The sequence below is a fragment of the Chiloscyllium plagiosum genome, unplaced genomic scaffold, assembly GCF_037043375.1.
Source record: "Chiloscyllium plagiosum isolate Xiang-an unplaced genomic scaffold, Cpla_swu_hap1 HiC_scaffold_42, whole genome shotgun sequence".
Lineage (NCBI taxonomy): Eukaryota > Metazoa > Chordata > Chondrichthyes > Orectolobiformes > Hemiscylliidae > Chiloscyllium > Chiloscyllium plagiosum.
In genome coordinates, this window is record NW_028270180.1 from 15,069,020 (window position 1) to 15,084,704 (window position 15,685).

Genomic DNA, 15,685 nt, shown 5'->3' on the forward strand with positions numbered 1-15,685 from the left:
CACAACCAGCTTACATTCATTAATATGGACTAAAAATAGGAGCAACAAGGGACAGGCAATAAATGCTGGCCAGTCAGCGATACCCCTGTCTCACAAGAGAATGAAATGAAATATTGGTGTGATTCAATGTGAATAATACAAAAATAAACATAAGAACTTAAAAACTAGGAGCAGGAGGAAGCCAGTCAGCCCATTGAGCCTGGTCTGTCATTTAATACAATCATGGCTGATCTCATCTCAGCCTCAACTCCACTTTCCTGCCTAATCTCCATAGCCCTTCACCCCATTACTAATTAAAAACCTGTCTATCTCCACCTCACATTTACACAATGTCCCAGCATCCACCAGAAGTGAATTCCACAGATTCACGGCCCTTTGAGAGAAGTCATCCCACCCCATCTCTGTTTTAAATCTGCTCCCCGTCTACCCTAAAACTATGACCTCTCACTCTAGATTGCCCCATATCAGGAAACATCCTCTCAAACTTAAGTTCATTAAATTTCTTTACCATTTTATATACCTCAATTAGATCGCCTCTTTTTTTTTTTCAGAACTCCAGAGAGCATAAACTGCTCACTCTGTCCTCATAAGAGAAACCACTGATCTCTGGAATCAATCTGGTGGACCTTTTCTGAGCTGCCTCCAACACAACTACATCCCTCCTCCAGTTAGGGGACCACAATTGTAATTGTAAAGGATGATGCAGAAGCAGAAAGTGCTGGAGAAACACAGCAGGTATCTGTAGTAAAAAGCAAAGAATGCTTACAGTGTATGTGTGCAAGAGAGAGTTTATGTATGCGGTTGTGTGTGATGTGATGTGCATGTTGGTATGTGACTGTGTGTATCTGTTAGTGTGTCTGTTTGTGTGTATATACGTGTGTGATTGCATGTGGGTGTATACATGTGTGTATTTGTCGTGTGTGTGAGTGTACATATATGTGCATTAGCGTGTGTGTGCAAGAATGTGCACCTGTTGGTGTGTATACGTGTGTATGTTTGTGTGAGTGTATATATATATATATATATGTGTGTGCTTTGGTATATGTGTGTGTGCGAGCATGTGTGTATAGGTATGTGTGTGATGTGTGAGAATGTGTGCGAGCATGTGGGTGTATGCATGTGTGTGTTTGTTTGTGTGTGTGTACATACTGTGTTTTGGTGTGTGTATGAGCACGTGTATTTGTGCATATGTGTGCTTTGGTATATGTGTGTGTGTGTGAGCATGTGTGTGTGGGTACGTGTGTGTTACTGCCTATATCTGTTGGTGTGCGTGAGCGTAGGTATATTAGTGTGTGAATCTGTTGGTGTGTATGTGAGCATGTGTTTGCATGTGTGAGTGTACATACGTGCGCCTTGGTGTATGTGTCTGAGTCCTTGATTCACAAGACACACTAATTGTTTACTGCTAATTCAGGATGCAGTAGCTTTATCCCACCCAGCCAGCTTCAATTTATGATTAGCCTAAAATGGGGGTGCTGCAGTGGGATCAATGTTTTTATGTGACCAACATCTGTAAATTGCTTCAATGATGAAAGTACATGGCGGATAGTAGGCCTCAGCCTGTCGGACATATCTGCGTGGGGAACAAGTTAACCAGCTGTGTCGACAACATCTGTCAAGCTGCCCAATATTTCTTAGCATTTGTTAAGGATGTTGAAAGATTAAATTCTGAAGAATAATTGCATGACAGTGTGAAAGATGAGAAAATCAGCAAAATGTGAGAAGTTAATGAATCCCACATCTGGAGGATGATGCCTCCATATGCCTGTGACTCACAGGGATCTGGTGTTGTGGGGGAGGCTCTGAACTGAACATCCTTTAGATGTGCACAATCAGAGTGTAGTTGCTTTAGGAAAAGAAAAGAATTTTAGACTGTTTCGCAGGGATCTTGGACAATTAGTTTTCCTCAGACTCTGGTAGCTCCGCACTGGGCCTACACTTCCACAGCTGGTGAACTGTGCTGAGAGAGTAGAATATTTTTCTTCTGAAGATGTAGGCAGTGCAGGGGTTCGGGCATATCCCTGGTTTGATATAAGTGTTTTGTTTGCTCATCAGAAAGCAGCTGATTGCTGTTGCCCTGGAAACACATACAGATCAACTCAGGCAAAGGTAGCAGACTTACATCTCTTCAATTCTAAGTCTGGGTGCAAGAGCAGAGGGACCGAGGTGAAAACGTTCCCAGACCATTGAAGGTGGCAAGGCTCATGGAGAGAGCAGTAAGTAAAGCTCACAATATTCTCAACCTTATTAATGGGTAGATTGAGTGCAAGAGGTGATGTCGAACTTGCATAAGACACTTGTCAAGTCTCAGCTGGAGTACCGTGTACAGTTCTACACACCACACAGTGAAGATGATGGCCTGTTGGTATTATCCCTGGACTGTTGACCCAGATAACGTTCTGAGGACCTGGGTTTGAATCCTGCCATGGCAGATGGTGCAATTTGAATTCAATAAATATTTAGAATTAAACAGTCTAATGGTGACTTCCATTGTTGGAAAAACCCATCTAGTTCATTAATGGCCTTGAGGGAAGGACACTGCCATCCTTACCTGCTCTGGCTTACATGTGACTCCAGACCCACAGCAATGTGGTTGATGCCTAACTGCCCTCTGGGCAATTAGGGATGGGTAATAAATGCTGCCTACCCAGTGATGCCTTTATTTTATGAATAAATAAAGGAAAATCGAAACAAATTGGAGACAGTACAGAAACTGCTTACAAGAATGTGTGGGGATGAGGCACTTCAGTTATGAGGATAGAATAAAGAAGCTGGGGTTATTGTCCTTAGAGAAAAAATTAAGAGGTGATCTGAGAGAGATTTTCAAAGTCATGAGCAGGCTGGACACAATAGATATGAAGAGATTGTCCCCACTCTTATAAAGAACAAGAGGGTACAGTTTTCAAGTGCATAAGCAGAAGGGTTAAACGAGAAAATAACAGGGAGTAGTTTGGGTCTGGAATGCACCATCTGAAAATGTGGTGCAGGCAGCTTCAATGGAGATATTCAAAAGGGGCACTGGATGTTTATTTGAAAAGAAACGATGTTGAAGAGTCTGGGGGGAAAGCAGGAGATTGTGCAAAGTAATGATGCTCACTTTTAAAAATTCATTCACAGGATGAGTGCATCACTGGCTAGGTCAGTATTCACACAACACCAGGTTATAATCCAACAAGTTTATTTGAAATCACAAGCTTTTGGAGTGCAGCGCCTTCATCAAGTGAAGACTTTACCTGATGAAGCAACAGCGCTGCGAAAGCTTGTGATTTCAAATAAACCTGTTGGCCTATAACCTGGCATTATGTGACTTCTGACCTTGTCCACACCAATCCAACACCAGCACCTCCACATCTAGGCCACCATTCATGTCCATCCCTTATTAACCAGAGCAGTTCTAGTAATGACTAGTTCTAGAATTATTGAGAGGGATAAAAAATGACATTTTTCAGCATTCACCTTGTCAAGTTCTATATATTTCAATGAAACTACTGATCACTCTTCTACAAGCCCATTCTAACTCAATGTCTCCTCATCAGACAAATCTTGAATCATATTGAATTTTTATTGCAACCCTTATAAAACATGTAAATTCTCAACACCCAGAGACCAGCATTCTGTCTAGCACTGTAGATACGGTTTCACCACATCTCTGTACAATAGCAGCAAGATTTCCTTCCTCTTGTATTCCAACTTCTTGTAAAAAAGGTTAACATACCATTTGTCTTCCTAAAGACTTGCTCCTCCTGCATGCTAACTGAGCAGTCCATAATGTGTCTTTCAAATGCAATTTAGGTTTCTTTCATAAGGCAACTGTGAGGAGCACTATTTGAGCAATTTGAGATGTGAAAAAATATATAGTCAGTGTAATATCCTTGAGAAGAACAGAGTTCTTTGCAGCCAATGATTTCAAGAACTTTCCCCTTGTTGGATTTTCTTTATATTATGCCTGGATTATAGTGTGCCAATTAATAATGAATAATTTTAATGATGGTTCAACAATGTCATTGTCATTGTATAATCTAATACTGGGAGAAGGAAATAAACCATTGCATTTCCATCTCATCAGTTCCTATACATGTGCAATGGGTAAAGAGGCAAATTATTGTGTTATGGTCCAGACCAAACCTCCTCAAAATCTTCAGAAGGTAGTTTAGACCCTAACGTTTTCCTATTTTAAAGGTAAGTGTAAGATGTTGTATTTGTGATGTAATTCGATTGGTCAGACTACCAGATTTAAAGGAAAACACAGTTTATGCATCCATCATAGAGTAAATACAACAAAAGAAAGAAGGAATTGGAATAAACTTAACTCTGTTGAAAGACGTAACAGGATAATCGATACAGTAACTATTACTATTTTGGGGCGGCATGGTGGCTCGGTGGTTAGCACTGCTGCCTCACAGCACCAGGGTCCCAGGCTCGATCCCAGCCTCGGGCAACTGTCTGTGTGGAGTTTCCTCTGGGTGCTCCAGTTTCCTCCCACAGTCCAAAGATGTGCAGGTCAGGTGAGTTGGCCATGCTAAATTGCCCATAGTGTCAAGGGTAAATGTGAGATAGCGGAGTAGGTCTGGGTGGGTTACTCTTTGGAGGGTCGGTGTGGACTTGTTGGGCTGAAGGGCCTGTTTCCATACTGGGTTGGTGATGTTTCGCCACCAGCGTTTCTCCACTGGGGTTGTTTGACCTCTGGAGACTATTCGCCACCGGAAATATATATATGTACTGATTGTTTTCCCTCCCGCCTGTTCTTTCATACTTCTCAGTCCCCTTTATTTATACAAGTACATACTACATACTGATAAAAAAAGTAAAATAAATATCATCTTATTGGTTTATACATAAAAGTGAGTTACAAACACATTGCGATGGCGAATCGTCCTCAGTGGCCAATGGGCGATGGCTAAGCATCCTCGGCAGTGAAAAGGCAGTGGCTATAATTGGTGGCGGTGAATCGACAGCAGTGAATGGTCCCATCCCATTCCATACTGTGGGGAATCTAATATCTAATTAACTGTTCCAATATAGTACAGGTACACAATCCTTTATCCGAGAACCTCGGGGCCAGCTGATTTTCAGAATTTGGAATTTTTCGGATTTTGGAATGAGTGACAGTTTAACGGTGAAAAAAACTTCTTATCGAACAGCAGATGCACCTGCGAGTACTACAAGCGCCGAGACAGAATTGATGCCTGCCAGTGCTGGGCCACACCATCAAGTCGCATCTGAGTGATGTGAGTCGAGTGAGTGTGGAGTTGGGTCGCCTGTTTACACGCCAAACAAACTTGCTCTGGAGAAAAAAAACTTCATGAGAAAATCTTCAGATTTCGGAGTTTTTCGGATTTCAATAAAGGATTGTGTACCTGTACCATAACATAAACACACCCCTTGGTAACAGTCAAATACAGAAAACAGATAGTCTCACATGGAGCTCCATCGGGCCAGGAGGGAAAAGAACATCAAGAGAAAACTCTGAGAGAGTGTAGCAGCTGGGAGAGATTTGCTGCAGCTTCCAAACCCTGGTGAGACCCAGCAACAACAGCTGAAAACTAAAACTAAACCCTGGTTCTGTGGGACCTTGACCACACCCATTCAGGCTGCTTCTATTGTTCCAATTTTTTTTAAAAAATGCCTCACAAGCTGTTTTTTCCAGTAGACTGCTTGGTACCTCTGCCTTAAAACCTTTCTTTTAAAATATCAGGAGAAATTACACCGCTTAAAGCCACAGTATCATCGCAATTGATTAAACTGGCAAGCAGCTGTTTGATTCTAGCAGATTACAGAGGTGACTTCACTTTGAATTCTGGGCAACGTATTCCACTGACCTTCAGCAGGTACACTGTAGCCTTACCCAATCACTAGTGCCAACACTGGAACATTCAGTGAATGCATGAGCTGAGAAAGTGATGACATTATTAGAATGCACTGAATGTCTATTCACCAGTATCAGTTCCTAAAATTCATCTGTGTTAATACATATGCAAATATATATAAAGCTAACACATCCTATTCAGTTTAGCATGCATTAACTATTGTAGCTGATAGTCATTTTGCAATAACAACCAGGATAAAATTTTACGTTCAATAAAAATCAAAAGAACTGCAGATGCTAGAAACCAGAAACACAAACAGAAATTGCTGGAAAAGCTCAGCAGGTCTGGCAACATCTGCAGAGAGAAATCAGAGTTAACGTTTCTGGTCGGGTGACCCTTCCCGTGAACAGAATGTTATCTCCCTCTGAAAGCAGGTCAGTGGTAAGCAGGGGTGAATACCTTAGGTGTAATCCCATGAGGACAACCTCCTGTATTGCCCCCAGTGCAATTTACCCACCTGCTCTTGGACCAATTGTGGTTCTTATGTGAACAACTAAGGGCGTCTTCCCATCCTGCCAGTTTTTTTCCCATGCCTGCGGAGGTCAGAACAGAGTTTGAAGCTCACTCGGCCTCATTCCTCAGGCTATTGGTGATAAAGTGGGAAATTCCAACTTTTAGATCTCCTTAAGCTGATTGGTGAACCCCACCTTCAACATCTGTGTCCAATTCCCCTTCAAGCCACTGCCCATCCCTCATGCCCCCCTTTACCAGGCCTTCCTAATCTGCCCTCACCACAAATGAACCCAGTTTATCTTCCCATCCAGCTCCATGGCTTCTCACCATTGGAGACAGGGTGCAGTCCCAGCAGTGACCACCTGTGGTGCTAGAGGGCTGATTGACCTGTAATTCTTCGAGGTGGGGTTTCATCCTGAGAGATCTCTTTCTGAGCCAATTAATGCCCTAACAAGATAAACCCACAGTGGAGGGTTCATGCCTGACATCCGCTCCCAGTATGGAGACCCTGGCACAGGATACAATTCTGACTGTGGTATCCAGTGGGAGACGATTCCACACCCCATGAAACTCCATTGGCCATTCCAAAATGGCCCCAAATCATGTGTTATTGGCCAAGGAAAGTCTGACACTATAATGTAAATCTCAAAAAAGTTATATTCTTCGACGTATCTGACAATGATAGCCACAACCCAACTGGCAGCTCTCTTTGAAGAACGTGAGGTTTGCAGATGCTCGAAGGACTCTGGCTTAAAACATTGATTCTCCTGCTCCTCGGATGCTGCCTGACCTGCTGTGCTTTTCCAGCACCACACAATCGACTCTGGTAGCTCTCTTTCTATGAATTCAAGTCTGAATACAAAGACTCAAGCAGAAAGTGAATCAACGCTCTAGTGCAGTGTTGAGGGAGTCCGGTGTGGAAGAAAATAGATTTTCATGCTGTCTGATTTTAGACAATGCCAGCCAAAATCCATTAGTTTCCAATAAAATGGTCTTATTAGCATTCCACACGTTTATGGAATTATGTCTAGGCTTTTATATGTATGAAGGAGTCCTTGATGATTTTGTTACAGAATGTTTCTTTTTAACATCCCTTTAAATGCTCCAAATGCTCTTTTCTTCTTTGCTGTTTTATCGAAGGCTTTGCAGTCTTTTAGTTTTTTTTATTATTGTCATATATATCTCGGTAGACGCAGTAAAAAGTAAATAATAACTGGAAGAATTGCGGACGCTGTAAATCAGAAACAAAAACAGAGGTTGCTGGAAAAGCTCAGCAGGTCAGGCAGCATCTGTGAAGAAAAATCAGAGTTAACGTTTCGGGTCAGGTGACCCTTCTTCAGAATTTAAATTCTGATTTCTCTTTACTGATGTTACCGGACCTGCTGAGCTTTTCCAGCAACCTCTGTTTAGTTGCCACAAAACAGCACCATTTTGAGGGGAAAAAGAATAAAACAAAAGTATTTAAATAGACTTCACTTTCATTGGCCGGGGTCCCAAACACAGGTCCAGAATATCTACAAGGTCGCTGCTTTGGGCCTACTGCAGCCAGGAATCCCAACTCCACCACAGCCGAAGGCCCCACCAAAACTCCAAGAGTCCATGCATTGGGCATAGGAAACTAGGAGTCCCCACTCCTCTATTGTTGCAGCCAATGCCTCACTGCCATTCCCAAGAGTCCACCCATTGGACGTAAAAAGCCAGGAGTGCCCTCTCCGGACTAGGGATGTGGCTACGTAGAAACATGGAAAATGGAAGCTCCAGTAGACCATTCAGCCCTTCAGGCCTACTTCCCCATTCAGTACATGCATGGCTGATCATGCAAATCAGTCCCCTTCTCCTGCTTCTTCTCCATACCATTTGATTGTTTTAGCCCTACTTTGTCCAAAACATTCAATGCTTTGACCTCAACCACTTTCCATGGCAGAGAATTCCACAGGCTCTCCACTCTCTAGGTGAAGACATTTCTCCTCATCTCAGTCCTAAAGAGCTTACCTCATCCTCTTCAACTGTAACCCCTGATTCAGGACTTCTTATATGAATCATACTCTCACTTCCACCCGTCATCCACATAGGCATTAATCATTGGTGATGGTAGATTGAGCTGGGGCTCAGTTGTGGTACCCTTGGCTCTGAGTCAATCATAGAATCCCTACATTTTGGAAGCAGGCCATTCAGCCCATCATGTTCACACTGACGCTCCGAAGAACATTCCATTTAAAAAACATTTAAAAAAGACGGGGACAAATGTTTTACACAGAGGGTGGTTCGCGTGTGGAAGGAATGAACTTCCTGAGGAAATGGTGGGATGCGGACACGGTTACACTGTTTAAAAGACATTTAGATAAAGAAATGAATAGGAAAGTTTGGAAGGAAATGTGCCAGGAGCAGGCAGGTGGGACTAGTTCAGTATGGACTGGTTGGACCGTAGGGTCTGTCTCTGTGCTGTATGACTCTGTGACTCCATGATGCATGATTATGTCTCTATAAAGATTTTGAGTACTCCTTAACAATTTATAGAGAAAGTCAAGATTGAAAGATTGACATCGGCTGTATTTCAACTCAGGTTAAAAGGTTAATGGTATTTGATTGTCTATATGTCTACCACTCAAAGCTATTGTCTATGTCAACAGAGTTGACTGAGTGGTAGTAAATGGATTACATTGCAACAGTATTTGTTTTACCAGATTCGAATTGTCTTATACTTTCAGCATCGCTATTGGTCTTATTCCTCTTAGGTCTGTTTGTTTTAAGTTGAACATTAATGTTTCTTTGCCTGAATTACTTTTAGTTTCTTCAGCTGAAATTTAAGAACGTTGTTGCCCAGAAACAACCCAAGACCTAATTCATTCACCCCAGCTTTAGAGATTGTATAGAATCTGACAACTTCTATCTCAAGGCAAGATGCAGCTACTGGCTGCTGAATAATTTGTGTGTGGGAGAAAAGAGGAATGCTTCATTAGTCTCTGTTAACTGCTTAGCAACTGATCAAATAGAAAGTGCCTGCAAAATTTTATATTGATTTTGAACATTAGGATCATAATTGGACTGAATGTCAACTTTAATCTCCAAAAATCCATCAACGTTCAACACTTGCTGCACCTCCAACACACTGTGGCTACAGTTTGTAATATCTGTAACTGTCTACAAGATGTGCTATCTGTAAGCTGTATTGTCTGTCAGGCATCTTATCCACAGAGCGTGCTTTAGCTAATCATCCCACTGTGACATCCACAAACTGGGAGCACAAGGACAGCAAGCAATCGAGAAAACAAACATTTTCACCACCCCTCCAACTCACACCCAAGTAAACTGCATTTTTACTCTGCAAATGTCTGAAGGAGTGCCCTCTATTATGAAAGAGTCGGGGGCCTGTCTCACAGCCAGCAAGAGGAGGGGAACATCATCAAAACTGTCCCAACTCCCTTTTGCAGCAGTGAGGGGTGTTGGGGTCTCTGATTTAAACATCCAGCAGGAAACAAAACCAGACTCTTAGACAACTCCTGTGAAAGGGTGATCACGTAAGTGTGTGTGTGTGTCTGTGTGTGTATATAAGAGTATCTGTATGTGTGATCGAGTGTTTGCATGTGCATGTATGAGAGAGAGAGAGAGAGCAAATGTGCACGTGTGAGAGTGTCCATACATGGTTGTGTAAGAGAGAAAGAGAGAGGGAGAGTGTGTGTGTTTGACAGTTTGAGTGTGTGTGAATATGTATGTGAATAAGTATGTGTATGTGTGAGAGTGCATATGTGCATAGATGTGCTTGACAGAGAGTGTGTGTTTGAGTGTGTGTGTGACAGTGCACCTGTCTGTGTGGGTGCGTATACGGGTATGTGTATATGTGAGACAGTGTGTGTGTGTAAATGTGTATGTGTGAGAGTGTGTGTTGAATGACAGATGAAGGGCTCTTGCCCGAAACGTCGATTCGCCTGCTCCTCGGATGCTGCCTGACCTGTTGTGCTTTTCCAGCAACACACTCTTGACTCTGATCTCCAGCATTTGCAGTCCTCACTTTCACGTGTGTGTGTGTGTGTGTGTGTGTGTGTGTGTGTGTGTGAGAGAGAGAGTGTGGGTGTCTGTGAGAGAGAGAGTGTGTATCTGTGTTAGTGTGTGCGCGCGCGCACGTGTGTGCCTGAGAGAGATTGTGTGTCGCAGTGGGAATCGAACCCATATTCATAGAGCTTTAGATTACAAGTCCAGTGACATTATCACAATGCCACTGTCTCTTAACTGATTACAAGACACCTTTTACTATCTAGCACTTGTGGGACTAGGACTGTGTCAGATGATCAAATATTCTGGATAATAGAGAGGCGCACATAACCGCAATGAACCCTGACCCGGCGAAACATCGACATCCCTCAAAAAAGTTTATGTAAAAACATAATACTCCTCAAATCAATGTAAAAACACAGAGTAATGAATAGAGACATAATGCAGGGGGGATATACATCACGGTTATCCTTGTGATACTGCATAGATAATTGGACATTGATGTAGATCACAGTATTTCAGGTATTTTTGCAGGTTTGTCAAGAGTGCAGGTTAAAATAAAGCTTTCTCGTAATTCATAATCATAGAATCCCTATAGTGTGGAAGCAGGCCATTCAGCCCACTGAGTTCACACTGACTCTCTGAAGAACATCCCACCCAGACCCTGCTCCCTACTGTATCCCTGCATTTCCCCTGCTTAATCCACCTGGCCTACACATAGAATTTCATAGACTCCCTACAGTGTGGAGGAGAAAGTGAGGTCTTTAGATGCTAGAGATCAGAGCTGAAAATGTGTTGCTGGAAAAGCGCAGCAGGTCAGGCAGCATCCAGGGAACAGGAGAATCTTCAGGAAGGGCTTATGCCCGTAACGTCGATTCTCCTGTTCCCTGGATGCTGCCTGACCTGCTGCGCTTTTCCAGCAACACATTTTCAGCTCCCTACAGTGTGGAAACAGGCCATTTGGCCCAACAAGTCCACACCAACTCTCTGAAGAGTAACCCACCCAGACCCATTCCCCTACCCTATTAGTCTACATTTCCCCTGACTAATGCACTGAAGCCACACATCAACACTATGGACAATTTAGCGTGACCAATCCACCTAACCTGCACATCTTTGGACTGTGGGAGGAAGCCAGAGAATCCACAGGAAGCCCACACAGACATGGGAAGAATTTGCAAACTCCACACAGACAACTGCTCGAGGCTGGAATTGAACCTGGGTCCCTGATTGCTGTGAGGCAGCAGTGCTAACCACTGAACCCTATGCCACCTACATTACCATATATATCAATGGGAAAAGACCTTTCCACACTTTTTGACCAGTTTTGTCTTTCAACACAGATACCTTGAGTTGTGCTTCAAATTTTTCTGTACACATGTAGGTAAACCTGTCTCCCTCTAATCCACAATCAGACACAAGAGGCAGCAGGTACAGTGGTGCTCCGGCACTTTGTGAAGGAAAAAGAGACATTGCGGCCAGTTTTGGTTGCCAATGAGTCTGCCTGTAGCTCCATCACACGTTTGGACATTACACGTGCCAAAGGCAATTCTTCACCTCACTCAGTAGGGCAGCCTCCTGGCCCACTGAGTGGTCCTTCTCTTTAAAGATTCCACCAATGATGGATTCATCACTTTGTGTTACAAAATCAGGTGAGCTTTCCAAGGAGCAAGTAATCCACTCCCACTGGGTTATTGCATGCATGACACAGGTTAAATGAGCTGAAAATGTGTTGCTGGAAAAGCGCAGCAGGTCAGGCAGCATCCAAGGAACAGGAGAATTGACGTTTCGGGCATAAGCCCTTCTTCAGGTTAAATGATCCCACTACCCCTGTATCTATAATGGTGACCAAGAGAGGAAGTATAGATTTGTTCAGTCGTTCCTTCATTTTAAATAAAATATACGCATTGCTTTCAGCACATGAGTAAAAGTCTCTTCCAGCTTTTAGCACAACTTTGGCCACATTTTGTTTGGTACATTTGATGGAGTTAGAACATAGTTGAAACTTTATTGCTGGAACAGCACAGCAGGTCAGGCAGCATCCAGGGAACAGGAGATTCGACGTTTCGGGCACAGGCCCTTCTTCAGGAATGAGCAGAGAGTGTTCAGCAGGAGAAGATAAAAGGTAGGGAGGAGGGACTTGGAGGAGGGGCGTTGGAAATGTGATAGGTGGAAAGAGGTCAAGGTGAGGGTGATAGGTCGGAGTAGGATGGAGGCGGAGAGGTCAAGAAGAAGACTGCAGGTCAGGAAGGCGGTGCTGGGCTGGAGGGATCCAGCTGAGACAAGGCACTCTGTTCCAGACCTTAACCCCTGGATTAATCCGGCCAATTCCACACTCTCAGGCACTGTGTTCCAGACTCTAACCTCTGGATTAATTCAGCCTATCCCACACTCTCAGGCACTGTGTTCCAGACCATAACCCTGGATTAATCCCGCCTAACCCTGATGGTCAGGCACTGTGATCCAGACACTAACCCAACTTCACAAAAGAAACAGATTACCACGTTGTTGTTTGGGGGACTTTGCCAAACACAAATTAGCCACTGTGATTCTTACAATATAGCAGTGACTATGTTTCAGAAGGTGTTTCATTGGCTGTAAAGCACTTTAAGACAACCAGCGGGTGTGAAAAGTACAATTTTGTGCCCTATCAGCTTTCCGTAGAGACCACTCCCTCCGCGACTCCCTTGTCAGATCCACACCCCCCCACCGACCCAACCTCCACTCCCGGCACCTTCCCTTGCAACCGCAGGAGGTGCAACACTTGCGCCCACACCTCCCCCCTCACTTCTCTCCAAGGCCCCAAAGGAAACTTCCATATCCGCCACAGATTCACCTGCACCTCCACCCACATCATCTACTGCATCCGCTACAGCCGGTGTGGCCTCCTCTATATTGGGGAGACAGGCCGCCTACTTGCGGAGCGATTCAGAGAGCACCTCTGGGCCACCCGGACGAACCAACCCAACCAACCTGTAGCACAGCATTTCAACTCCCCCTCCCACTCCACCGAGGATATGCAGGTCATTGGACACATCCACCGCCAAACCACAACAACCCGACGGTCGGAGGAGGAGCGTCTTATCTTCCGACTGGGAACCCTCCAACCGCAGGGGATGAACTTGGACTTCACCAGTTTCTTCATCCCCCCTCCCCCCACCTTGTCTCAGCCGGATCCCTCCAGCCAGGCACTGCCTTCCTGACCTGCAGTCTTCTTCTTGACCTCTCCGCCTCCATCCTACTCCGACCTATCACCCTCACCTTGACCTCTTTCCACCTATCACATTTCCAACGCCCCTCCTCCAAGTCCCTCCTCCCTACCTTTTATCTTCTCCTGCTGAACACTCTCTGCTCATTCCTGAAGAAGGGCCTGTGCCCGAAACGTCGAATCTCCTGTTCCCTGGATGCTGCCTGACCTGCTGTGCTGTTCCAGCAATAAAGTTTCAACTTTGATCTCCAGCATCTGCAGACCTCACTTTGTCCTCGGAGTTAGAACATAGAATTGTTGACATCAGTGAACAAGAGTTATTTATTTTTTTGAACTAGAATGTGTGCTCTTTCCCTCCATAAAATGAGTCCACAAAGTTTACGCATTGAGGAGAGAACCAATTCATGTTGTCTGTAGTCTTGTGAAAATCTATAATGGGTAACTTGTCTCAACTGCAGTGAAAGTGTAAAATGAGTTTCCAGACAAACTCAACATTAAGGAGCTTAAAAACAGGAGGAAAAAAAGTATAAATAGCTGCGGTTTGTATCAAACACTCCAGAAGCTCAAATATTAGCACAGATGAATTTATATAGCACTTTTAACAAAGTAAGACAAAATCTTCAGGTGTTGGAAAATGAGAAGTGTTATCAATTAAATCACCCCGAAATGTTCTCTACACAAGGGAATAACAGCTTGGTCTAAAACTACTGAGTCTGCCTTCACACAGTAGTTAGTTAATTTGATAAATTGGGCAACAATTTCAGGAAGATGCTGAAACACAGGCCTTCAGCCATATCAGGAACATGCAGCAAATTACTTCTATATAAATTTTTGGAAAGGTAGCAGTGTGTGGGTTTGAGTGTTCAGGCAGGGAAGGAGTTCAAATAGAGGGCACGCCAGTAATCGTGGGTTCCTGCCAAAGAACCAATGTAAGTTCCTATTCCATCTGGGCCTCTGAAAGTACGCAAACATGTCAAAGAATCCTGGGCATTGATTGTCAATTTCCAATATGGCCTTAACTGATAGAAGGGCATCTGATGGCCAGATCACAGCAAGGCAACTGTTTCAAGTTGGCCCTGCTTAATTGTCGTCTTCAAAGTAATTAGTCATTAAAGATTGTTCCTGATGTCAAACACAGTGTGTGATCAAGCTCCAACATCTAATTGCACAGCACAATCAGCCATTGGAAGAGCAAGGCGAGGAGAAAGGAGGCTAGGTATAAGAATGCTTACTCTCCACTCTGTAGACACCATCCATATGGACCTGCTGCCTACGTGGAGTGAACATGTGAGTGAAAAGCAAAGGGAGGCCATTTGGCCCCTCCAGCCTGTTTGACCGGGGCAGTCTGTGCCAGATCACACCACCGCATCCCGTTTCCCCATGACGATTTTAGTGCTGCAGTCCAGGCAGGTAGACTTTGCCAATACTGCAGACGCTCACCAAGTTGAAGGCTGCTATAGACTGTACAGTGCTGTTGAGTGCACCATATAATAACAGGGCAGACTCTGTAAATAGAAAATGGTTCCATTCCCCAAGTGTCCAAATCATCTGCGATCATCAGTCCCACTTCTTAGCAATCTACACCTTGGGAGCCACTATGATGCTTATATCCTTGATAACGCTAAAATTCCTGTTTCTTTTCTAGGACTAGATACCATATTCATTTTGAGGGAGGGCCACTCGATCCCAAAATGTCTCTCTGATTTCTCTCTACAGATGCTGCCAGACCAACTGAGCTTTTCTAGCAACTTTTGTCTTTATTTCTCGTCTACAGCATCCACAGTTCTTTCGGTTTTTATTTATGCAAGGCAATCAGTCGTGCTTCATGACTACATTACACAACCCCCAAGTAAGCCTGAGGGTATATACCAGTGCAGCACATTCTTCAACAAGGACTGTTATGGAGCAGATGTTAGATTTCGGAGGCTGAGGTGTGACCTTATAGAGGTTTACAAAATTATGAGGGGCGTACATAGGGTAAATAGGCAAAGACTTTTCCCTGGGGTGGGGGAGTCCAGAACTAGAGGGCATAGGTTTAGGGTGAGAGGGGAAAGATAGAAAAGAGACCTAAGGGGCAACTTTTTCACACAGAATGTGGTACAGGTATGGAATGAGCTGCCAGAGGAAGTGGCGGAGGCTGGTAAAATTGCAACATTTAAGAGTCATT

At 44.0% G+C, this 15,685-nt stretch overlaps 1 long non-coding RNA gene across 3 annotated transcripts in view; it reads left to right on the top strand.

Annotated features, from left to right (window-relative positions):
• The first annotated feature begins 2,043 nt into the window (after positions 1-2,043).
• Positions 2,044-15,685, top strand: part of LOC122542647 (uncharacterized) — a 58,952-nt gene continuing 45,310 nt past the window's right edge. Inside the window, exon 1 of one of the 3 annotated variants that reach the window (XR_015754109.1) lies at positions 2,044-2,216. This is a non-coding gene — a long non-coding RNA (uncharacterized LOC122542647). The remainder of the gene's footprint in view (positions 2,217-15,685) is intronic. The other 2 variants (XR_015754107.1, XR_015754108.1) reach the window with 2 other exon arrangements.